The sequence below is a fragment of the Spermophilus citellus genome, assembly GCF_964194105.1.
Source record: "Spermophilus citellus genome assembly, chromosome: 15".
Lineage (NCBI taxonomy): Eukaryota > Metazoa > Chordata > Mammalia > Rodentia > Sciuridae > Spermophilus > Spermophilus citellus.
In genome coordinates, this window is record NC_138195.1 from 39,087,498 (window position 1) to 39,113,559 (window position 26,062).

The 26,062-nt window shown below is 34.5% G+C and overlaps 1 long non-coding RNA gene across 1 annotated transcript; it reads left to right on the forward strand.

Moving 5' to 3' along the window:
• Window positions 1-1,357: 1,357 nt before the first annotated feature.
• LOC308634361 lies at window positions 1,358-25,702 on the forward strand. The gene is made up of 3 exons (XR_014019007.1): window positions 1,358-3,923; window positions 24,847-25,291; window positions 25,528-25,702. It is a non-coding gene; the product is annotated as an uncharacterized lncRNA (long non-coding RNA).
• The last annotated feature ends 360 nt before the right edge of the window (window positions 25,703-26,062 follow it).

Below are 26,062 nucleotides of genomic sequence, written 5' to 3' on the forward strand. Positions count from 1 at the left end.
TATGTTTTGTATCTGGAATGTCCTGAAGAATCCACAAATTAATTATTTGACTTAATGTGCAACTTCAACAAATTTTGTGGAAATAAAATCAATATGATCACTATGTAAAACTTAAATGTATTTCTATATGTCAAAAATAAGATCCTGGCAATATAATTTTAAAAACATATCACCTACAATAGTATGAAAATGTATAAAGTTCCAAAGTATAAATAAAATAATTGTATTGGATCTTCATGCAGTAAATATAAAATATTATTGGGAGGAATTTTTTTAAAAAGAATATATGAATGGAATAGTGAATACTTTGCATTAAAAGATGAGATATTGTCAACCTGATAGGTTTCGGTGCAATGCCTGTCAAATCACCAAGCATTTTTTTTTTTAAGAGAGAAAGAGAGGAGATAGAGAGAGAGAGAGAGAGAGAGAGAGAGAGAGAGAGAGAGAGAGAGAGAGAGAATGTCAATATTTTTTCTTAGTTTTCGGCAGACACAACATCTTTGTTTGCATGTGGTGCTGAGGATCGAACACGGGCCGCACGCATGCCAGGTGAGCACACTACCGCTTGAGCCACATCCCCAGCCCCACCAAGCATTTTTTTAATCTTGTGTGTATATGTAACTTGACATGTTAATTTCATATAAAATGTTAAGTTATATAAAAGCAGGAAAAAATCCAAAACTAGTTAAGACATAGTGGATAAAGAATAAATAGGAATAATTCTCCACCAGATTACAAGAATACATAAAAAAAAAAAACCTATAGTAATGAAGAAAGTATGGCATTTCAACAAGGATACACTACTGGGTCAATGTACAAGAAATGAAAGCTCAGGAAAAGCCCCAGGCATATATTGAAATTTTTAAATGAAAAAGTTGGTAGCACAGAGTTCTGGGTATAGAATAGGCTTTTCAATAAAAGGTGTTTAAACAATAGGTAACACAAAAGAAAAAATTGTAATTTGATCCCTATTGCACAGCATATACAAAAATCAATCCCAGGAGGATTGTAGATGTAAATATGAAAAATAAATCAATAAATCCTCAAGAAGATAATATAGTCATGACTTGGGATAGAAAAAAACAAAAACTTTCAATAAAAAAGATTGATAATCTTAACTTTATAATATTAATTCTGTATAGGGCAGAGAAGATGTTTCATAAGAACATAAGACCATTAAGGGGCTCATATTCATATCGTAAAGATCTCTTACAAGTCTACATGAAAAAATAAAGGGAAAAATTTTTGCAAATGGTTTGAGCAAGAATTTCATAGACAATATCCAAATGGCTAGTGAACCTAGAAAAAGAATTCATTATGGTAATTCATGGGTATTGCTGTAATTTGAATGTTGGACATTAAGTGTCCCCTTAAGGCCCATGTGTTGAAGGTTTGATCAGTAAGCTGGCACTATTGGAAGGACTCCAGCTACTTCTTCTTTCTCTCTAGGCTCCCTGAATCAAGATCTAATCAAGTTTGCTCTGCTATATGCTCATATCCTGATTGGTTTCTTGCCACCAGCCCAGAGCTATGAAGCCAATAGATAAGAAACTGGAAACTACAAAACTGTGAGGCAAAATAAACATTTTTTCTTTATAAGTTGATTTCTTCAGGAATTTTGTTACAGTTATATCAAATTGCCTAACATAGGTATTGTAATTAAAACAATTAGATAACTTTATATACCCATAAAAATAGCTAAAAAAAAAAAAAGACAAGCATATGTAGCAGCCTGAGTAAGATGACGAAGATGGGGCTGAAGGAGGACTCTTGCCTCAGCGGTTTAGCTGGCCCCTCTCTTGTTCAGGGTAGCCATCAGTTGGAAAAAAGAACAGAGTACAATTCAAATGAGAGAAAGAAAAAAAACCCACTGAGTACATACATCTAAGGAATAATGAAGACACTCAGAGTAATTGCTACTTTGCTTCCATCATTTCTCTCCTCCTCTAAATAGCATGCAAGTTCCCCTTTGGCTAACTCTAACCCAACATCAGACAGAAAAAATAAGTTCTCAGAAGCATAAATCCCAGCATAACAAAATTTACAATAAAAAAATGTTTAATGCTTTACCTTTTATAAGCAAGCACAAGGATGAGAGATAAGTTCATGGAGTTTAAAACACAGGCTTTGGGTCAGGTGCTGTGGCACATGCCTGTAATCCCAGCCGTTTGGGAGGCCAAGGCAGGAGGTTTGCAAATTCAAAGCCAGCCTCGGCAATTTAGCAAGACTCTGCCTCAAAATTAAAAAGGGGGTGGGTGGGTACTGTGGGTGTTGCTCAGTGGTTAGGCACGCCTAGGTTTAATCCCTGGTACCAAAACAAACCAAACAAACAATAACAACAAAACACAGCTTTGGAATCAACTATTCTAGATTTGAACTTTAGTAAGGTGTTTTGTTGTTGTTGTTGTTTTAAAAATATTTATGGGCTTGGTTGAAATCATTCAAAGCCTTAGTTTTGTTGATCATAACATAATGAAAGTGATATGTGCCTCCTAGGCATCTTTAAAAAAGATTAAAATTCATATTATAATGTATACATGCTTCTGGAAACAGTAACCAGTTCATGGAGAGTTCTAATAAATATTTCCCATTAGCAATGCCACTACTAAACACTTACAAAGGACTAGGAATTAGAATTTCCCAAGAAGCTGTTATAATGTACTGAACAGACCTTGCCCAGAGAGGTTATGTTTTATTTGGTGTATTTCCCTGTCAATACGGAACCATGGAGTCAGAATTCCTTCTATTTTATGAACTGTCTCAGCCATTAACCAATTCGAACCTTGCATTAGCTTTCTCTAGACGGAGCCCTTTGGTTTTGTTCTAGTTATGTTTTCAGAGAGTATACCCTATAACAATTCACCCTGGTGACCTTCAGTAAAAATATGAGAAAGCCTTAAAAGGGACACAGGAAACACCCCCCATTTTCATCTTTAGGATTTTGGGAAACTGGTACTGCAGAATGCTAAACTCATTTATTTTCTGTAGACTTAGCCAGTTAGAGCTCCGTGGATGACCTTTCCATGACCTTTGGACCAAATTGGGGATGGGATAAATAAGAGAAATTCTTACTGTAACCCCCAAATCACTGACTACAGAAGGAAGAAATGTCATACCAGCCATAAATTTAAATGTGAGATATTGTGGTGAATTAATTCACGGGTACACTGAATGTGATATGGGTGAAGAGAAGTGAAAATTTGCTTCTTAGAATTCAGTGGGATGGCAGCTACTCATCTTCAAGTTGTAGATAAGTTCCTTTTCATTGGCAGGCACTCTTTAATGCTTTAAAAGTTTAATACTGTCTGGAGAGGAGTTAAATGCATTTTTAAGTGCCGTTTGTTGTGTGTTCCAGGAAAATGAAGTAGAAGTGGGAACATTAAGGTCACAGTGTGTTGTTATTGAAAATGAGTCCCATTTTACCTCTACTTCACTATATTCATATATTTTTCATAAAATGAGTTCATCCATATTTTAAGATTTAAGATCTTACCTTTCAGATCTGCCCTTCTCTAGTGTGCAGCTGATTTTATTTTTACCTGTGGAGATTCTGTGGAAGGGTTGGCAATTCAATTGTTAAAGCTGTATTTTCTAAGGTTGCCTTGCCTCATTCAAACCCACAGCTTCTTTAAACAAAACTGGTAGTATGAATTAGTAGAAATAAGATAAAAGTGAAAACATAGATTTTTTTCAAATGTTATAGTTGGGGGTAAGTGGCACAAAGTTTTGAAATAAAGCTGAAGAATGAATAGTTTGGGGGAGGTAGTCTTAATTTTGTTCTATATTGTGGGAAAAATTCAGCTCTATCTCCAGATTTAGATAAAGTCGTTTTCATGTGGCTCTTCATTTGCAGGTATGGAGTTTGAAATGGCTTTTCTTCCCTCCACCTTATCCTTAAATTGTGGCAACAGTCAATGAATTTCGTAAGTATTCACTGAGTGTCTATAATGTTCTCTAAGCAGTAGTAAAAACATAAAGTCTATGTTCTCCTGGAGATTACTCTTGGCTCATTTCTATAGTTAGGAATGTCTTCTGTTGGCCAACTTGCTATCTGCCAGACTCTAGAAACTGCTGTCTGATGTCAAGCAGCTTATTCTGGCAATGCTCTCATGAGATAGAGAGTGGGAAGAAGCCTGTGGCCTGGGTCAGACACAGTCAGGTGGTCACACGACTATCTGAGCAGGAGGGTCTCTGTCCAGAGATCATTCTGAGGTTGGAGGATTCTTCCCCCTTTCACATCCTGCATTCAGACCAGGTCGGTTGCCAGATGTTCCATACACTAAGGGAGTTTAAGATATTCTTGTCAGACAGCTTTAAGGTATGTAAGAGCTACAGCTGTGCTGAAGTAGAGGTTTCTTCTGGAAATACCTGAGCCAGGGCTAGAAATCAGCAGGACACTGCGCATCATTCTGCTAACTGACATAGTGTCTGCCCTGAGAGATGTTAGTGTGGGCTTTATCGCAATCATTAATCTTATAACCAAAATATGTCTTTTTCTTTTTTATTAATGCATTATTGTTACACATAATATTTTGATGTAATCATAAACGTGTGGAATATAATTTGCTCCAATTCAGTCCCCACTACTTTTCTTTTCTCTCCCCTCCTTCCTCCTCTTACTTTGCTGATATTCCTTCTATTTCTTTAGAGTTATTTTTAATTTGTTTTTCATAGATATATGTAAAGGTGAAATTCATGGTGGTGTATTTATACATGAGTTGCTGCCCAGGTCCCTTGTGGGCGATGGAATGGGGTTCCCTCTGGTGGAATGGGCTGGCTGAGAAATAAAAGCTAAGAAAAATAGAAGGGTGAAATAGCCACAGAGACAGGAAGTAGTTTCAAAGTAGGGGCAGGACGGGCAAGCTGACCAGACGTATCCAGCTTGAAACAAAGAAAGGAGCCCGCATTTGCTTTATTTATATCAGAAAACATCAAAGGCTTTCTCCATGGAAATTTCTTCACCAAAGTAGGATAAAGGTGGGGGCAGATAGGCTGCTCCGTTCCTAAGGGGTGATGCCTTTTTCTGGTGCTGCTGTGCAAGGCCTTTCTAGCAGAGTGGTGGGGAAGGTCACAGGTGTGGTGGTCTGTTAGTGGGTGTGCCACAGGAAGTTCCCAAAGCCAGACCTATCACTTCCCTGGCTGCAATGCCAAGAGAAGGTCCTCACACATTTCATGAATGGCTTCCTGAATATATGCATATGTGACAGTTTGGTTGATTTCATCTCTTTTCTATTTTCGTGGGATAACAACCCCCACACTTTTGTTCCCTCTTATTTTGGCCTAGCTTCTACATATCCAAGAAAATTTTCCATTCTTGACAGTCTGAATTTGACTTATTTCATTTAGCATGATGTTATCCAGTTTCATGTATTTACTAGAAAATGTTATAATTTGATTCTTCTTTATGGCTAAAACCCCATGAGCATATACACCACATTTTATTTATCTCTTTGTCTGTTGAAGGGCATCTGGGCTGATTTCATAACTGAACTATTGAACTGCCACAAAGATTGATGTGATTATATCACTATAGTATGCTAATGATAGTTTTTTTTTGGTTAAATACCAAGGAATGGGATAGCTGAGTCATTCCCTAGCTATAAATGATGGTTCCATTCCTAGTTTTTGAGGAATCCTGATACTGTTTTCCAAAGTGGCTGTACTGATTTGTAGTCCTGCCAAAAAATGTCTTGGCCAGCCTATATCATTAATTGTGTTCTTGATAATTGCAACTCTGAGTAGAATGAGATGAAATCTTAGTGTTGTTTTGGTTAGCCTTTCTCAAAAAGTTGAATACTTTTTCTTCTATTTGTTGGCCATTGTATTTCTTTTTTATTGATTTTTATAATACATGACAGTGGAATGCATTAGAATTCATATTACACATATAGAGCACATTTTTTAATATCTCTGGTTGTATACAAAGTATATTCACACCAATTCGTGTCTTCATACATGTACTTTGGATAATAATGTCCATCACATTCCACCATCATTTCTAACCCCTTGCCTCCTCCCTTCCCCTCCCACTCCTCTGCCCTATCTAGAGTTCATCTAATCTTCCCATTCTCCACCTTTCTACTCCACTATGAATTAGCCTCCTTATATCAGAGAAAACATTCAGCATTTGTTTTTTTTTTTTTTGGAATTGGCTAACTTCATTCAGCATTGTCTGCTCTAACTCCATCTATTTACCTGCAAATGCCATGATTTTATTCTCATTTGTTACTGAGTAATATTTCATTGTGTGTGTGTGTGTGTGTGTGTGTGTGTGTGTGTGCCACATTTTTTTTACCCATTCATCTACTGAAGGGCATCTAGGTTGGTTCCACAGGCTAGCTATTGTGAATTGTGCTGCTATAAACATTGATGTGGCTGTGTCCCTGTAGTATACTGTTTTTAAGTCCTTTAAAAATATGGAACACTTCATGAATTTATGTGTCATCCTTGCACAGCGACCATGCTAAACTTCTCTGTATTATTCCAATTTTGGTGTATGTGCTGCCGAAGCGAGCACCGGCCATTTGTATTTTTTATTTTGAGAAGCGTCTGTTTGGTTCCTTTGCCTTTTTATGAATAAGGATTTTTTTTCTTGATTAGAGGTACATATTTTAGAGCTTTATATATACTTGATATTAATCCTGTGACTAGGGGTCAGGTGGGAAAGAACTTCCATTCTGTAGGTTCTCTCTTTATGCTCTTAATTTTTTTTCTTTGCTGTGGAGAAGTGCTGTAATTTGTTGCTATCCCACTTATTGATTATTGGTTTTATTTCTTATGCTTTAGGAGTCTTGTTAAGGAAGTTGGTGCTTGTGCCAGTATATTGGAGTCTTGACCCTGGTTTTTTTCCAGCAGTTGCAAAGTTCCTAGTCTAATTCCGAAGTCTTTTATCAAACATGAGAAATAGGGATCTGGTTTCATTCTTCTACATATTGATATCCTGCTTTTTCAGCACCATTTGTTAAAAAAGGTTATTTTTCTCTAACATATGTTTTTGGCACCTCTATTGAGTGTCAGATGGATATTTATATGGGTTTGTCTGTGTGTCTTCTGTTCTGTTCCATTGGTCTTCATGTCTCTTTTGCTGTCAATACCATACTGTTTTTGTCACTATAGCTCAGTAGTATGATTTAAAGTCTGGTACTGTGATGCATCCTGCATTGCTCTTCTTTTTCAAGATTGCTTTCTTCTGTGTTCAGTAGTTCTCATTGTAGTGGTCTTTCATTTCCTTGGTTAGATTATTCTCAAGTATTTTTTTTTAGTTTATTGTAAATGGGGGAATAGATTTCCTGATTTCTTTCTCAGCAGATTCATTATTGGAATATAGGAAAACAACTGATTTATGTACACTGCTTTTGTGTCCTGCTACTTTTCTAAATATTTTTTATAAGCTCTAGAAGTATTCTGGTATTTCGTTTTTTTTTTTGGGGGGGGGTCTTCTAAAAATAGGATCATGTCATCAGCAAACAGATAATTTGACTTCTTTTCCTATTTGAACCTCTTTAATTTTCTCCTCTTATCTAGCTCTGGCTAGAGTTTAAAGGACAATGTTAAATAGCAGTGGTGAGAGTGGTCATCCTTGTTTATTTAGTGTTTAGAGAAAATGCTTTCAGTTTTCTCCAATCAATATTATGTTGGCCTTAGGTGTTAGTTATATATAGCCTTTACAGTTTTGAGGTTAGTTCCTTCTATCCCCAATTTCTCCAGCATTTTAAACATAAATGGGTGCTGGCCTATGTCAAATGCTTTTTTTTTTTTTTTTTTTTGCATCTATTGAGATAATCACATGATTTTTATTTTCAATGTTAGAGTCTGAACAAGTCAGGATGGTGCCTGGCATTTTGCCAGAGGGAGTGGTTTGTGAAGTAACGCCAGCGAGCCATTAAGTGTGGAGATTCTTTATTGGTTGACTGCTGTATCTATTTTATGTTAATTAAGATAAGCTGTGTGGAATGTATATATACTGCTCCTTTCCTACAATAAACGGCTCCTACTCCTGCTGTATCAATGTACACAAGTTGTTCGTCACCCCCCAGTTATTTTGCTGCAGTGGACTGCGGCAGAGAATTACATTTATTGATTTGTGTATGTTGAATCAAATTTGCATTCCTGGAATAAAACCACTTAATCATGGTGTATCTTCTTAATATGTTTTACAATGCAATCATCCAATATTTTAGAAGGATTTTTGCATCTATGTTCATCAGGAATATTGGGCTGTGGATTCCTTTCCTTAATGTGCCTTTGTCTAGTTTTGGTATCAGGTGATACTGGCTTCATAGATTGAATTTGGGAGTGTTCCTTCCATTTCTATGTCATAGAATAATTTGAGGAAGAATGGAGTTACTTCTGCTTTAAAGGTCTGGTATATTTCAACAGAGAATCCATATGGTCCTGATCTTTTCTTTTTTGGAAGACTTTAAAATGCTTCTTCAATCTCATTGCTCGATATTGGTCTTTTTATGTTTTCTATATCCTTTAGAAAATTGCCAATATTTCTTAGATTTTTTTAGTTCATTAGAATAAAAATTTTCAAAATAATTTATAATGATCCTCTGGATTTCAGAAATGTGTGTGGAGCCAGGTGCAGTGACACATGCCTATAATCCCAGTGACTCAGGAGGCTGAGACAGAAAGACAGTACATTCAAAGCCAGGATCAGTAACTTAGCAAGGTCCTAAGAAACTTAGCAAGACCCTGTCCCTTCCCCCCAAAAAAGTAAAAAATAAAAAGAACTGTGTGTGGAGATATCTCCTTTTCATCTATAATTTTGTTGATTTCAGTCTTTGCTTTCTTTTTGTGATTATTTTTACTAAGGGTTTATCAATCTTGTTTATCTTTTCAAAGAACCAATTCTTTGTTTCCCCCATCCTTTGCATTTCTTTTTTATTCTCAATTTCATTATTTTCTGCTCTGATCTTAATTATTTTCTGTCTTCTACTGATTTTGAAATTAGTTCTTCTTTTTCTAGGAACATGAAGTATAATATTATATTATTTACTTTGGATGTTTATTTTTTTAAAATGTAAAAACTCAGTGCTATAAACTTTTCTCTTAGAAGTAGTTTCTTACTGTTTCAGAGATTTTGATATGTTGTACTACTTGTCTCATTTGTTTTTATTTTTTTAAATTTATCTCCTGATTTCTTCTGTGATCTACTCCTCATTCAAAAGTATACTATTTAACCACCAAATTTTAAAATATTTTCTATTTCTCCTCTTATTGTTGATTTCTAATTTTATTTCATTATTATATGATAAAATACAAATAATTATCTCTATTTTTGTATATCCTAGGACTTGCTTTATGCACTAAAATATGATCTATTTTAGAGAGCATTCCATGTGCTGATGAGAAAAAAAGTGAATTCAGCTGTTAATGAAAAACATATTCTTATATATGTCAAATGTCTGTTAGTTTCACTCAACTGATTGTATTTTTTTTTTTTTTTACTTTTGAAGATTCTTTACTTAGTTTATATCTGCTGAGCTATCTAATGGTGAGATTGTATTAAAATCACCCAGTATGATTATATTGTGGTCTATTTGATTCTTTATATTAAGAAGGCTTGTTTTATGTATATAGGTGCACCAATGTTTGGGGTATAAATATTTATAATTATTATATCTTGTTCCTGTAACAAATCTGAAATGTCTCTCTTTGTCTCTTCTGATTAACTTTGTCTTGAAGTTTAATTTGTCTGATATGAGAATAGCTATCCCTGCTTGCTTTTAATTTCAATTTGCATGGTATACTTTTTGCATCCTTTTATCTCCAGACTCACTCTAAGGTGAGTCTCCTGTAAACAGCATATTATTGAGTCTTGTTTTTTAATCCAGTTTGCCAATCTGTGTTCTTTGATTGGAGAGTTTAGACCTTCTATACTCATAGAAAGATGATTTTTATTTCCTGTCATTTTTCTAATGCTTGATTCTTTTTTGACTATTCTTCTACTGCAGTTTATTCTTATGCTGATTTTCATTTTTATTTTTTATTTCTTCTGCATGAAGTATTTCAGTGAGTATGATTTGTAGTGCAGGCTTAGTGGTTCTGAAATGTTTTATTTTCTATTTATTATGGAAGGTTTTTATTTCATCTCATGTCTGAAGAATAGTTTTGCTGGATATAGTAATCATGATTGGCACAAGTTTCCTTTCAGAGCTTAGTATATATTATTCCAAGCCCTACGATTTTAATGTCTGGTTTGAGAAATTAGATGAAATATAGATTGGCTTACCTCTAAGTGTGACCTGCCATTTTTCTCATGCAGCTTTTAAATTTTTATATTTATTCTGTATGTTACGCATTTTCAATACAACATGTCTTGGTAAGGATCTTTTATGATATTTCTTGTGTGAAATTCTAATGGTCTCTATTTGAATTTCTATCTTATTCTTAAGGTTTTGAAAATTTGTTGACATTATTTCATTGAGTAGGTTGTGCATTCCTTTAGTTTGCATTTTGGAGCCTTTTGTTTATACCAATAATTCTTAGGTTTGGTCTCCTAACATTATCTATATTTCTTGGATATTCTGGTCATGGTTTCTTTTTTTAGTCAAGACTGTACTTTCTCTTCAAGTTCTGAGAATCTGTCTTCATTGGTGATGCTTTCCAAACGTTTTTAATTTGAGCTATGGAATCTTTCATTTTAAGGATTTCTCTTTTGTTCTTTTTCAGTATCTCTCTCTTTTTATTGAAATGATGTTCACTTCCTATATTATTTAAATGAATTACTTACATCTTGTTTTAGCTCACTGAACATTTTAACTATGAACTTTCTAAATTGTTCCCATAACATTTTTTCCCCTGTGGTTTTGATGGGACCAGTTGTTGAAGTGTTGTAAGCTGTTTGGGGTGGTTTATCCCTTGCTTTTTCATACTGTTTATTTGTGCACCCATCTTCTGCAATAATTATCACTTCTATTTTCATGCAGGGGACTATTTAGTGAACTTATTTCTCTTAAGAGCCCCAGGCAGCGTGAACATCCACTTATTGATATTTTCACTCAGTGTATGTCCTTTGCTATTTCCAGGATCAGCACCATTTTGAGAGAAGACATAAATCTTATTTAGTAAAATCACTGCAGAGCAAATCCATGTGCTAATTAACTTTAGGAAAAACAAAAACATGTTTAAAATATAGTTCCTTTAAAATGGTCCTTTTAATCCAGGTAATGTTCTGCAATATGTTAAAAAATTAGTTATTAAAGATAGCAAAATTATGGCTACATTGTCTAGGGACAGAAAATGGAAGGAAATAAAAATTGGGTGAAAGAAAAGGTAGAAAATAATAATACAATTCAAGATAAAAAAGAAGAAAAAGATGGATGGAGGAATTTGAGGCAGCAGCAGGAAATGTAAAAGGAAGAAGAGGGGGTTAGAAGAGCAAGAGTAAATCTCAGCAGGGGGGAAATGAATTATTCCAGTTAATACTTTAAAATTAAAACTTAGAAGAAATGCAATTGAATGTGTTCAAGTCATATGAATTGTGAATATCTGCTCCACTCCACCATGATCTCTTTGGGGCAGCACTTCCAAGTTCCTGTGCTCATCTGCAGCTATGGGTCCTGCAGATGCAGGCTCTCTGTAGGTCATCTGAGGCACAGAAGCTAATTTCCTGGCTGGAGTATTTCACAGGGTTTTATCTATCACCATGATAGGGGTAGGTTGTCAGTTTTCCTGTCTTTGGCTGGGCTCCTGCAGAGGCTTTGTTGAGTGCTGGGTCAGGCCCAGGGTTCTCCAGAAGTTATTAACTCTTGGGTTTTCTCTACCCCACTCCTTTTGTCACCCACATCTCTGGTTAGCTGCTTCCTTTTTGGTCTATGGAAGGATTGGGAGTTGCTGCCTAGATCTGCTATACCATCTTCATTTTGAGAATATGTCTCTTATAGTATATTTTAGACAATAAATAGAGACTATTACATTGCCTATTTTTCTGTATTGAATAAACATAGTTTTGAAGAGCAATTTGAAGTCTTTCTCCAAGGTCACTTGGTAAATAGATAGCCCAGCTGGGATCCAATCCAGGACCCAATTTAAAAAATAAATAAATCTAGGCTCTTAACCCTTCCCACAAATAAATCATATTTCTCACACATTTTTTACTCTCATCTTTGAAATGCATAATTTTATGATTAATTAAATGTCAGTGCAGTTAAAGAGATTAATAACTTAAAAGTAACTTTACTTTCACTATATTTTTTCTTGCAAAAGTAAAAATACCCTTCTGTGTAAGATGGCATCTCAAATTATTTTATATTTAAAAGTGATTCTTTGTCTTAGTTTATTTTCTGCTTCTATAACTGACTGCCACAGACTGGGTAATTTATAAATAAAAGAGTTCAGCTCATGGTTTTGGAAGTCTTAAGAGTATGGTATTGGCATCTGCTTCTCATCTGGTGAAAGCTTTCTGACTGGGTCATTACCTAGTGAGCATCCCATAGTGAGAGAACAAGCAAACCAGAGACACCTTACTTCTATTAAAAAAGCCAGTCCTGTGATAATCTATTAATCCACAAATGCATTAATCCATGAACATATTCATCCACTCAAAGGCATAAACCTCATCATTCAATCATCTCCTAATGGTCTCATCTGATCTTATCTCTTTATACCTTTCAATAAGGATTTTGGTGGGGACATTCAACCCATAGCACCTTTATACTAAAAAGCTAAAAGTGCCTTTATACTAAAAAAATATATGCTGTGAACTACTCTACTATCCTCTGAGCTTCTTGAGGGCAATGGAAATGATTTTATTCAACCTTGAATTCCCACTTCCAGGGCTTATCTGTGTCTGTCAGTTAAAAGAAAGGCAGTAAATGTTAAGTGCTTAAGTGAATAGATCAATGAATTCCATTGCTAATAAAGTAGAACAGTGGCCCAGTTAGCTGCAATAAAATGGGAGTTAGCTATAATTTCAGGTATTTTTAGAATAAGTACCAGAATAGAGATTAAGAGATGCCTATGTAGCTGCTAGCCCGCTAGTGAATACAAAGGGATAAACTGGTGTGTATACTGAATATGATGCCAAGGACAGTAGAAGAGTAAGTCCCATAACATCTGGCTCCTGTAGTGGAAGGACTGATTCAGTACCACTGAGTCCTTTTGTGGAAACTTCTGTATTCATTTCTGTAATGTAAATATGTGCAGACAGTCTAATTTCCAAACGGAAATGCAATGTGCGGAAAGCATTGAGCTGAAATGAATAATTGAATAACAAAGTATTAGTAATCCCCCAAAATGTGGGAGAGAGATACCAGAACCAAATAAAAAGACCAGAACAGTTAAAAAGGGAAAATGATTTTTCAAATATTCTTTCCATTTTGTTCACTTAAAATTGATGCCAAGAGGACTCAGCTTGAGAGAACAAAATGATTCAATCCATTTTTTTGAAATTTAACTGCCTGTTTGACACTGGTGTGTATTTTGTTTCCCTGAATCCCATTAAGTAGATATAGTTATTTAAATTTCACACATGCAACCTGAAAAAGAAAAAAAAACACACAATAACTTCTATATTATATCTGGAGAAACCACATTGAGTGTTGAGATCCCCAAATAATTAATTAATTGCTTTCTACCTTGTAATTACATGAAGACTAATGAGGGGTACTGAATATTTTGAAGATATGGCATTCTTATGTTTCTTTGTTTTTATTTTTCTCTTTGTAATTTTTCTAATGATTTTTAATGAAACAGTCCTCTGTTTATGAGAAACTATAGGAAACTTAATATCCCCAAATTAGGGAAAACAAACAAAATAGAGAAAAACATTTAGCATTTAGCAAAATTTGTTCCTTGAATTGTACTTTGCAATATGATTTGAGATTTCTTTTTTATTAAGGCTGATTTGGAATAGAAAAAGTGTACCCCAGGAGAGTACTCTAAGCTTCTATAGCTCTTGTCTGAAGTGAATGGTGTTTCATTAATTTCTTGTGAAATCTTCTAATGTGACAGTATAATTATAATATTATACAGTTTAGCAAGATGGCTTTAAATGATCTGCCAGTACAACCCCAGAAATGAAGGGTCATGCAGGGTACAAGAAGTCTTCAAGAATCCATTTCGAAAACTAAGTACTCTTGGCAAGGGAAAAAGTGCTAATGTGTTTCTATATTTGAGGTGTCTCCCATTACTCACAAGGTACCTTACAACTTAGTGTGATGACTCTAATTCTTTGAATCACCTCAGTTTACAATTCTTTTTACTTTGGAAAAAATGTACTGATCAAGAATGTAGTCAGATCAGAAAGATAAGGACTTCTTGCTTTGGTATGATGTGGGAGAAATATAATTCTGGATATTACAAATTCACTCAGAATAAAGTAGGGGACTTTTGGGGGGATTGATGGGCAAAACTTTTGTTCTTTATAAAACAGCTTCCTATAGTTCATCACTGAGAGCACATTGACATTCAGAACATTCCATGAGCGTTTAATTGGCTATTTCAGTATTGCCCATTCAAATTTGTCCACATCTATCAATTTTCTAGCATACTGGACCTCCTATTGCTTTTAATGGAGGTTGGAGGTAAAAGAGAACTATAGTATCAGATGTAATCTCAGCTTAGTGAGAAATTACATTTTTTTACTCTCTGGTGTGTTTAGGTCTCTACTCTGTTACACAGAGTTCAATTTTCACCACCTCAGTACAGCATGGGGAAAGGAGAATTCAATCAAGAAACTAGGAAAGGGAAATAAGAGCTGGACTTCACTATTTCCATCTTGGTACTTTTATCCCCTCTAGGGTGCTAAAACAACCAGAAAGTTGAGTAGAGGAAAAAAATTTTAAATCATTTATATAGCATAATGGAGAGCTAATACATATAATGCTTTGTTTTATTTTTTCAGTTAATGATATTAGGGAAATAGTCACAGGGTCCCAATGGTACATTGTAGTGAAAATAACTAGGGATTTATGTGTTGTGGGGCTGTGAATAATTGCTTTGGAGTCTTTGGACATACATTTATTCATTTATAAAATGCAGCTAGACTCTATGGTTATATAAAGTAACTCTTAAGTCCTGAAATGTGTTCACTCCCGATTTTACATATCTACCACCTTGTAACTAGTGTCCTGTGCTAAGATCAATATATTTGGATTCCATTTATAAATGTAAAAAAATAGCAATTACATTTTTGTATTCATTTCCAAAGAAAGTGTAAAGTTTAAGAGCTATCAAAAAGCTTAATCTTTTGCATTGACATATTAAAAATTAATGAACTGTTTAACCATCACACGTTACTATGAATTATAAATATTTGATAGAAAAAATATCCTTACACAGTTTTTAATCCTGGAGGATCTAAATGTTTTAGAAATGCAATTTTGAAATAGTATTTATGCATTGAAACACAATCAGACACATTCTGGTACTTTTTTTTACAGATAATCAATCTTAAAATATGAAGGTCTTTCACAAACAATTTTCCTTGTATCCTCTGGATTGGTAAGGGGCAAATTCTAGCATAGTGCCAACATTAGTGCTTTTCAAAGCTAATACATTTTATATGCACAAAACTCAAGCCTAAAAATCAGGACTGTTAAGTAATACAAATTTCATATTATTTCTTAACCTTTAGGAGAAAGTAGTATATCTTTTGCATCATTTTTTTTCTAATTCATCATAGCTAAATAGGAGTAGCATTTAAAGAATTGTAGGAGCATAGATAGAGAATACATTTGAATTTAAAGGAAATACACATTCACTGCACTCTAAAAAATTCTTAACCAAAAACTGCAATAAATAATTAAATAAGCAAGAAGGCAGACAAGCAGGCAAGAAAACTAGTCAATGATGAACAATAAATATTGTCTTCCTTTTTTTCCTCGTTTGTCATAAACAAAGGAATGAATTTTCTGTTCACAGTCATAATAGAAAATTATTGGTGTATGTGCTTGTGAAAAAAGTATTAGTATTAGAGAAAAATTTATTCAATTCTAAGAGTAGTATTCTGATGAATAAAAATATGACCTATTTGATGAATTATCAGTTATTGAAATGATAATTCTGTACCTAAAATATGTGTCTATCATATAGGTTGTATATGACTGACTGAAATTTTTAAATATTTTGAATGTCATCCATAAGTGTAAAATAGAAACAATACTTGGGATATAAGGTAATTTGAATAAAGCTTAGTACAAAATTTAACATAAAGTTTGATTCACTTGTTTTGAAAGTCTCATTCATATTTTAAAAGGAGGTACTTAAAAATAGAGTAAAACCTTTTGACATTATTAATATAGGTATATGATCAGTTAATGGAAAATTGGTTAAAGTAGCAAATTACAAAATGGATGCATAAAGAGATTATTTTTTTACATTTAAAGCACACAAATGTATCTTCATTCACTAATCTTTGATGATAAGGCAAAAATTTTCTATAAGTTTTGTCTTAAAATTGAAGACCCCAATTTTTTTTCTTATCAGCCATATATAAATAACTAATGCATTATCTATTATTTTCCTTTAGCCATTTACCTGTTAGTATGCTAGAAATAATTTGGTTAATTTTTTAGCCTTTTTTTATGGTATTGGGGATCACATTCAGGGTTTTGTACTTGCTAGTCAAGCCCTTTACATCTGAGCATTACCTCCAGGCCCTATTTTCCTTTTAAGAGGAGTAAGAACACTAGCCAAGATAGCTGACTGAAGAATACTTCTGTTTTTATAATTTTTTCCCCTAAATCATTTGAAGATATCTCACCATTTTAATCTAATGGCAGTTTTCAGTGACTTATTTATTCTTTCTCAATGACTCAGTTTGATTTTCATAGAAATAATCTTTTCTATTCATATTTTATGTTTCCATAACAGTTTATTACATTGCTATGTAATTAAATTCCTTCCTTTATTGATTTACCTTATTATGTTTTATAAAGACAATCACAATTATCATTAATGAGGAAATGATTAAATAAGTTTTGAGTATACCCTCAAACAACACTAAGTAAATAAAACAGTCAATTTATCCAAATTCTATTAATTGCTCTATTAACAGTCTAAAATTCTGAGTCAAGAAATTGTGCACTAGCTAGAAACCATTGAAAAATTACTTTAATTTTTTTTTTTTTTTTGTATGCATCCAGGGAATCCCATTGCAATAGTTACAAAACAATTGAATGGTGTTTTACAGAACGTTAAGCAACTGTATCAGATTTGGCTTCTTGGAAGTCAGCACTTCTGAGCCATCAGGAACAGGAAGTTCTCTAAGATCTGATAACAAGGAGGCAGAGATTAAAGGGGCAATTAATGCTCTATGGTAGAATAAGCATTTTCTCACCCTCAGGATTTAAAATAATAACAAAAGCATTCTAGAAGCAGTGTTCACCAATGTAGATAATAAGCAGACATTCATGGTTTCTAGGATACTTAAGGCAGATCCCATTGCCAAACGTCTTAATGACTTTCTCTTCACATGGGAGTCAGAAAATGTTTTCTGCCATAAAGGAAAGTTTTTAATATGCTTGCATCAATTCCAACTCAACAATGTATGCATGTTCACCATCAGGACACAGGGACGGAATTGAAGAGGAAGAGATTATTGTCTCTAAAAAATAAAGCAGAAATGTCCCCAAACAAAACAAAGCAGAGCAATCCAAAACAAAACAACCAACAAACAAACTAACTAACAAACATTATCACAGTGAATTGAGCAACAAACCAAACCTCTTGACTTAACATTGTACTCCAAGCCTGATCTCATTTTTTTAATGCTCTTTTTCAGTAAAGTATCTAGAAACTAGAGTTGTCAATACTTGCCACCCAATGCCTTTTCTCCTATTTCCTGTTGTCTAAACCAACTTTCTCTTCTAATACTCTGCTAAACTGTTCTTGTCAATGTCAATATTGACCTCCATGATGATAAATCCAATGATGAATTCAGTCTACATCTTATATGACCTATTGCAGCATTTGACCCAGTTACCATACCCTGCTTTTATACATATGTTTTCACATGGTTCCTGAAGCCCTTACAACTCCTAGATTAACTTCTATTTCATTAGCCACCCTAAGTCTACTTTCTTTTTTGAAAAAAATATTTATTTATTTATTCTAATTAAATGTATATGACAGCAGAATGCATTTTGATTCATTGTACACAATTAGAACACAACTTTACATTGCTATGGTTGTACACATGTAGCATCGCACCATGTGTTCAGTCATACATGTACCTAGGTTAATAAGTCCATCTCATTCCACCATCTTTCCTGCCCCCATGCTTCCTTCCCTTCCCTCCCACCCCTTTGTCCAATCAAAGTTCCTCAATTTTTCCCATGCCTCCACTCCCTGCCCCCATTATGGATCAGCAACACTTATCAGAGAGAATATTCGGCTTTTATGTTTTGGATTTGGCTTATTTTGCTTAGTGTGATATTTTCCAACTCCATCCATTTACCTGCAACTGCCAAAATTTTGTTCTTTTAATGCTGATTAATATTCAATAGTGTGTATATACCACAGTTTCTTCATTAATTCATCTATTGAAGGGCATCTATGTTCCTTCCACAGTTTAGCTATTGTGAATTGAGCTGCTATAAACATTGATGCGTATACTGATTTTAAGTCCTTTGGGCATAGACTAAGGAGTGGGATAGCTGGGTTAAATGGTGGTTCCATTCCAAATTTCCTAAGAAATCTCCATATTGCTTTCTAGATTGGTTGCACAAATTTGCAGTCCTGCCAACAATGTATGAGTGTGCCTTTTCTCCCACATCCTCGCCAACACTTATTGTTGTTTGTATTCTTGATAACTGCCATTCTGTCTGGAGTGAGATAAAATTTTAAGAGTAGTTTTGATTTGCATTTCTCCAATTACTAGAGATGATTAACATTTTTTTCATATATTTGTTGATTGGTTGTGTATCTTCTTCTGAGAAGTATTTGTTCAGCTTCTTAGCTCATTTATTGATTGGGTTTTTTTTTTTTTTGGTGTTAAGTTTTTTGAGTTCTTTATATATTCTGGTGATTAGTGCTATGTCTGAAATGCATGTGGCAGAACTTTGCTCCCAAAATGTATGTTCTCTTTTCTCCTCATAGACTGTTTCTTTTGCTGAAAAGAAGCTTTTTAGTGTGAATGCATTTGATTTATTGATTCTTGGTTTTATTTCTTGTGTTTTAGGAGTCTTTGTAAAGAAGTTGGGGCCTAATCCAACATGATGAGGATTTGTGCCTACTTTTTTCTCTATTAGGCGCAGGGTCTCTGGTTTAATTCCAAGGTCCTTGATCCACTTTGAGTTGAGTTTGGTGCATGGTGAGAGATAGGGGTTTAGTTTCATTTTGCTGCATTTGGCTTTCCATTTTTCCAAGCACTAATTGTTTTAGAGGATATCTTTTCTCCAATGTATGTTTTTGGCACTTTTGTTACTATAGCTTTGTAATATAGTTTAAGGTCTGATATTGTAATGATTTTTGCTGTACTCTTTTTGCTAAGGATTGTTGCTGCAGTCTGGCTGGGCACAAAATCACGAGCCACTCAAACAAGAACAAACTTTATTTCTGAAACTCCCGCCAATGTTATGCGCGCTCCCGGGAAATATGCCGAACCCCCTCGCAGAGTTCTCCCAGGCCACACTACCAACAGACAAATCCCTCTTCCAGAAATTCCTCCTACCGCACTTCCCCAACAATGGGAACTCTCCGGGAGTCCCGCTAGAGCTCCAAAGTAGCAGGCTGAGGTGGACAGCAGGGGTCTAATATCCATTCAAATGCAAATCTTAACATAATCATATCATCTCAATGGCTTGCTGGCGTCACCTTTCAACCAAAAATGCCATGCATGATTCCTACTTGGCTATGGCTCTTAGCAGATTGCTTTGGCTATTCTGGGTCTCTTGGTTTTCCAAATGAATTTCATGATTGCTTTTTCTGTTTCTATAAAGAATGATGTTGGTATTTTAATTGTAATCACATTGAAATATGAATTCAAAGTAGAACACTTTGGGTAGTATGGCCATTTTGGCAATATTAATTTTGCCTATTCAAGAGTATGGGAAATCTTGCCATCTTCTAAGGCGTTCTTCAATTTCTTTCTTTAGTTTTCTGTAGTTTTCATTGTAGAGGTCTTTCACCTCTTTTGTTAAGTTGATTCCCAATTATTATTTTTTTTTGAGCCTATTGTAAATGGGGTAGTTTTCCTAATTTCTCTTTCAGAGGATTCATCAGTGATGTATAGAAATGCATTTGATATATGGGTATTGATTTTATATCCTGCTAGTTTACTGAATTCATTAATTAATTCTAGAAGTGTTCTGGTGGAGTTTTTTGGATCCTCTAAATATAGAATCATGTCATCAGCAAATAATGGTAGTTTGAGTTGTTCTTTTCCTATTTTATCCCTTTAATTTCTTTTGTCTATCTAATTTGCTCTGGCTAGAGTTTCAAGGACTATGTTGAATAGAAATGGTGAAGAGGACATCCCTGTCTTTTTCAGTCTTTAGAGGAAAAGCTTCCAATTTTTCTCCGTTTACAAAGATGTTGGCCTTGGGTTTAGAATAGATAGCTTTTATAATATTGAGGTATGTTCCTACTATCCCTAATATTTTTAGTGTGTTGAACATGAAAAGGTGCTGTATTTTGTCAAATGCTTTCTCAGCCTCAATTGATATAATCATATGATTCTCATCTTTAAGTCTATTGATATGGTGAATTATATTTATTGATTTCCATATGTTGAAAAAAACTTGCATCCCTGGAATGAACCCCACTTGGTCATGGAACATTCTGTTCTTTTATTAAATTAAATTAAATTTTTTTAAAGAGAGAGAGAGAGAAAGAGATAGAATTTTTTTAATATTTATTTTTTAGTTTTCGGTGGACACAACATCTTTTATTTTTATGTGGTGTTGAGGATTGAACCCAGCGCCCTTTGCATGCCAGCCGAGCACATTACCACTTGAGCCACATCCCCAGCCCTGGAACATTCTTTTCTTAATATGTTTTTGTAGGCAATTTGTCAAAATTTTATTGAGAAATTTTGCTTCTATGTTCATCAGGGATATTGGTCTGAAATTTTCTTTCCTTGATGTGTCTCTGCCTGGTTTAGTATTAGGATATTACTATCTTCATAGAACGAGTTTGGAAGGGTTCCCTTGTTTTATATTTCATGAAGTAATTTGAGGAGTAATTCTCCTTTATAGGTTTTGTAGAGCTTAGCTGTGAATCTGTCTGGTCCCATGCTTTGCTTGGTTTGTAGGCTTTTGCTGGCATCTTCTATTTCACTGCCTGAAATTGACCTGTTTAAATTGTGTATATCCTCTTGACTCAGTTTGGATTGATCATATGCCCCTAGAAATTTGTTAGTGTCTTTGAGGTTTTCTATTTTACTGGAGTGTAAATTTTCAAAATAGTTTCTAATTGTCTTCTGTATTTCAATAGTGTCTGTCATGATACTTCCTTTTTTATTATGAATATTAGTAATTTAAAATTTCTCTCTCATTCTTTTGGTAGGGTGGCTAAAGGCTTGTCACTTTTATTTATCTTTTCAAAGAACTAGCTTTTTGTTTTGTCAATATTTTGAATTATTTCTTTTGTTTCAATTCCCGTTGATTTCCACCCTGATTTAATTATTTCCTGTCTTCTACTACTTTTGGTATTGGTTTGTTCTTTTTCTAGGGCTTTGAGATGTAATATCAGGTCATTTATTTGTTGACATTTTATTCTTTTAATGAACAAGTTTGATGCAATGAGCTTTCTTCTTAGCAATGCCTTCATTGTGCCCCAGGGATTTTGATATGTTTTATCAGAGTTCTCGTTTACCTCTAAGAATTTTTTTTTATCTCCTCACTGATGTCTTCTTCTGTTATCCATGAGTCATTCAATATCATACTGTTTAGTCTCTAGGTATTGAAGTAGCTTATTTTCATTTCACTTCCTCCTCATGAGATATTTTTCTGAGGATTCTGTGTAGTGCAGAGTTTCTCACTGTCAATTCTTTTAACTTTTGTTTATCATGAAAGGTTGTTATTTTGTTATGAAATCTGAAGCTTAATTTTGCTGGTTATAAGATTCTTGGTTGTCATCCATTTTCTTTTAGAGTTTGGTATATGTTGTTTAGGGATCTCCTGGCTTTGAGTGACTAGCTTGTAAAATGTGCTGAGATTTAAATTGGTCTCCCCCCCTATATGTGATCTGATTCCTCTCTCTTTTGGACTTTAAGATCATAACTTTAATCTGCATGCTAGGCATTTCCATTATAATGTGCCTTGGTATAGATCTGTGGTAATTTTGTATATTTGGTGTCATATGTAGAATGAAATAATATAGGAAAGAGGAATACAAACAGAAAAAAAAATACAATTGTAATGGTACTGGTTCTGAAATGCCCTTTTATTATTTTAAAAGATAGTCACCAAGCTGAGGATATTTTCCTTCATGGGTATATAAGCTCTCTATTTCTTCTGTGAAATTCTGCATACTTGATGAATAGTCATTTAGTACACAGGTACATTAAAATATTCATGACGTGGTTCTGTGTAGTAAAGCAGCCTGCTCAATCACTTTAAGGATGTTTTTTTCTTGGATGTTCCCTAAACTTTACCTCCCAAAAGAAACTCATCCAAAATAAAATAAGCCTTCTCAAAATTAAAGATAATATCAAGTTCACACACACTGCCAAAATACTTGTCAAGTAATTCCACATAATGATGAATTATTTCCAGGTGAATTAGTTCATTGTCCCGATCCTCTATAGCACAGCAAATATACAGATTAGCATATCTTTTGTGAACAATCTTCAGATGTAGCCACTCAAGGAAGCTGCACATTTTAGGTTTCTGTGCTAAAATGGTTTGAACAAGTTCTCTTGTGATCTTTTCCTTCTCTTTGTCTGACAGTGGGATGTACTATTTCTTCAGTTAAAACTTTCTTCAGTGGAAACTGATGACTAAAAAGCAACATAAACTTCATGGTGACCATTGGCTGTGAACATGGTAAAGCTCAACCAGAGTGGGTGGTGGTGGCTGAGGGGAGGTCCCTTCTACCTTGCTGAGGAAAAGAAGCCCTAAGTCTACTTTCTTGATTCCCCTTATCTTAGAACTTTGGAGTATCCAAGTGAATAATCATTCTTGTATCAATCACTTCTTAGTAGGTCTTACCTCTTTTCAAGGTTTTTAATATCATATATTTGCTATTGATGGCTGTGCTAGTCAACTTTCATTGCTGAAAAAAAAACCTGAGAAAATCATATTAAAAGGAAAAAAAAAGTTTTACTTTGGCTCACAGATTCAGAAGTTTTAGTCCATGATTATTTATTTACATTCTTTTTGGGTCTGTGGTGAGGCTGAAGATCATGGTGGAGAGCATGTTGTAGAATAAAGCTGTTTGCATCATAGAAACTAGAAAGTATTCAGAGAGAAAGAGGCCAGAGTCCCCAAATCCTAACTTTCTTCAAACATCTCCACCAAAGGTTCTACCGTCTTCCTATAGTGTCACAAGCTGTCAACCAAGCCTTTGGCATTTGGGGGGCATTTAAGTTCCAAATCACAACAGTAGCTTATGCTTTCCCTTAAAAGGCAAACCAAAATACTATTTTCATATTAGATACTTTTATGTCTAACAGAAATCTCAAAATAAAAATGCCACTAACTGAACTCTTTATCTTCCCTTCGAACTTCTCATCATCCCTCATTCCCTGAGTTAATAACATCTCCTTTCCTGGTGCTCAAATAAAATTTTGACTTACCATGACTATGGTGTATTCCACATCCTATCTGTTCACAAGTCTCATCTTCCCTATCTTCAAAATATGTCCAGAATAAAAATACTTGCTTTCAAGACTTCCCTTGTAGAACCATCTGACTTTGCCTCATTTTTTTGCCAATGATCCCCTAACATGGTCTCTCTGTTCCTCTCTTTCCCTTTAACTGTCTATTTCAACAGAAAGCAATAGTGGTACTTTTAAACATCATGTTCAATCAAGTGGCTCTTCTGTATGAAACCTCTGGTGGCTCCCCAACTCCTGTGAAGGAGATCTAGCTTGGAGACAGGGCTCAGACTGCCAGTTGGCTCCAACCATGCTGTTCTTCTCATGCTCCTCTGACCAGAGTAAACACATTTGGTTTTGAGTCTTCAGTGCTGCCTGTTCAACCTGGAATACTTTCCTTCATTTTAAGCTTTTTCACTTTTGTTCAGGTCTTGCTCAAATGACACTATTTTATCTCTCCATGAGTATTTTTGCTGCCAGAAAGACATAATGTTAACTTCTCTTTCTCGGGTCCTTCTGCCATGATGTCATCTGCCATGTTTTGATATGGTCAGGGGGACCCTTACCAGGACACTGGTGTGTTGCTCCTGAACCTCCAGAACCTTGAATTAAATATATATTTTTTAATAATAAAATACCAAGCCTTGGACATTTTATTATAGCAACAAAATCAGACTAATTCAGGAGGTAAGAAAACAAAACATCTATGGATGTCATTTTATAGATGTCTGTACAAAGAAACTGAGATAGGAAGAGCAAATTTAATCCTGGAAGAGTGCACTGAATGTATATTTGTACTGTGCATCTTCATCAATATATGGAAAAATTGGATAAAGAAGGTTTACTTGCTTGAAAATAATATGAAACTACATCCATTCCATTCTATTAAATAAGCCCAGCACAGAGAGAATCTATAACAGGACATTTGAGTTTGGTAGCCAAGGATATAGACAGTGAAAACAGATACTCTTTAATCTGACATTCACCAATGTTGAGAGGATTAAAAGATAAACAATATGAAAAACTGCTTAATACAGTGACTCATATTTATATAATAGAACTTAAATAAATTTAGAAATTATGTTCAATTGTTATATTTATGTTGGTTTCCCTTTTTTTTTCTTCCCCTCTTTCAGATTATGAATGATCAATTATCTTTAGTTCCAGAGACTGAGACCTGGAAGAACACAACTTGAGATATATGTTTGGTCCTGTCAATGTGTCCTGGGGAGATGATACAACTGGAGATTTCTTCTGGTAGCAGAGGCTGTTGCTCCACATGACCTTTGCAGTATGGAGAGCTGATTACTGAAGAATGGTTGAAGAAATTCAGAAGAACTAGGGGACCCCCTGAGAAGAAAGGATTCTGAGCTTTTTATTTAAAATAAGACATGTATATGATAAAATCCACAATTTTAAATGTTTTCTGACCCATTCACGTTTACTGTTTAGGGCGTCTCAGGCATACTGGTACGGACGTGAATGAGACCTTCCAGAAGGAAAAGATACCATGACTATTAGAAGGGAAATTTCCCAGAAGGAGAGGTAGATGCTCATTTCCTCTTGAGGTCAATATCCATGGTAAGTATGCAGGTTTGGGATGTGTTAGGGAGAAGAATTACCTCTAGTTCTGTGTAAATGATGAGGTTGAAAATTTTTGTTTTCAATGTTGAAGAAAAATATAAAAATATATGAATGCACATGAATCTGAGAGTCTTTCAACAATAAAAGATATAACTTTGTAAAGCCCTTTTCTGTATGGAAAGAGTAATTGAATGGAACCATAGGAAATGACTTCCCTTTCTTTACATTTATAGCGATGATAGCTGCAATTGCAATGGAGAATTGAGAATCCCAAGATATTGGAAAGATTCTTATTTTAGTTCTTCCTCCAAGAGGCATTTTTTATCCATGATCAGTCCCTTGCATTGAGTGACTATGTGGGGAGTCATTACAGGCCTGCCTAGGTTAGGGAGGAATAAGAAACAGAAAAGGAGAAGTTTTTCATAGTATACTGGACAATTATATTTTTACTGGATTAAATATTATGAGATGGGTTCTTCTTTTGAATCCTAAGATGGTAGAATGGAATACATGTGCGTGCACACACATACACACACACACACACACACACACTCACTCACACACACATACATATAACATGCATATTCACATATACAGCATTAATTTATCATTATCACTATTAATATTGTAATTTTAGGCACAAATCTGGATGATATTGAGTATGCAAAAAATGAACTAGATGTCTCCTAACTACAAGGAGTTTGTTGCCTAATAGTGAGACAGATATGTTTGTAGTTAACGCTTCATTATGTAGGTTAAAGTTATTCA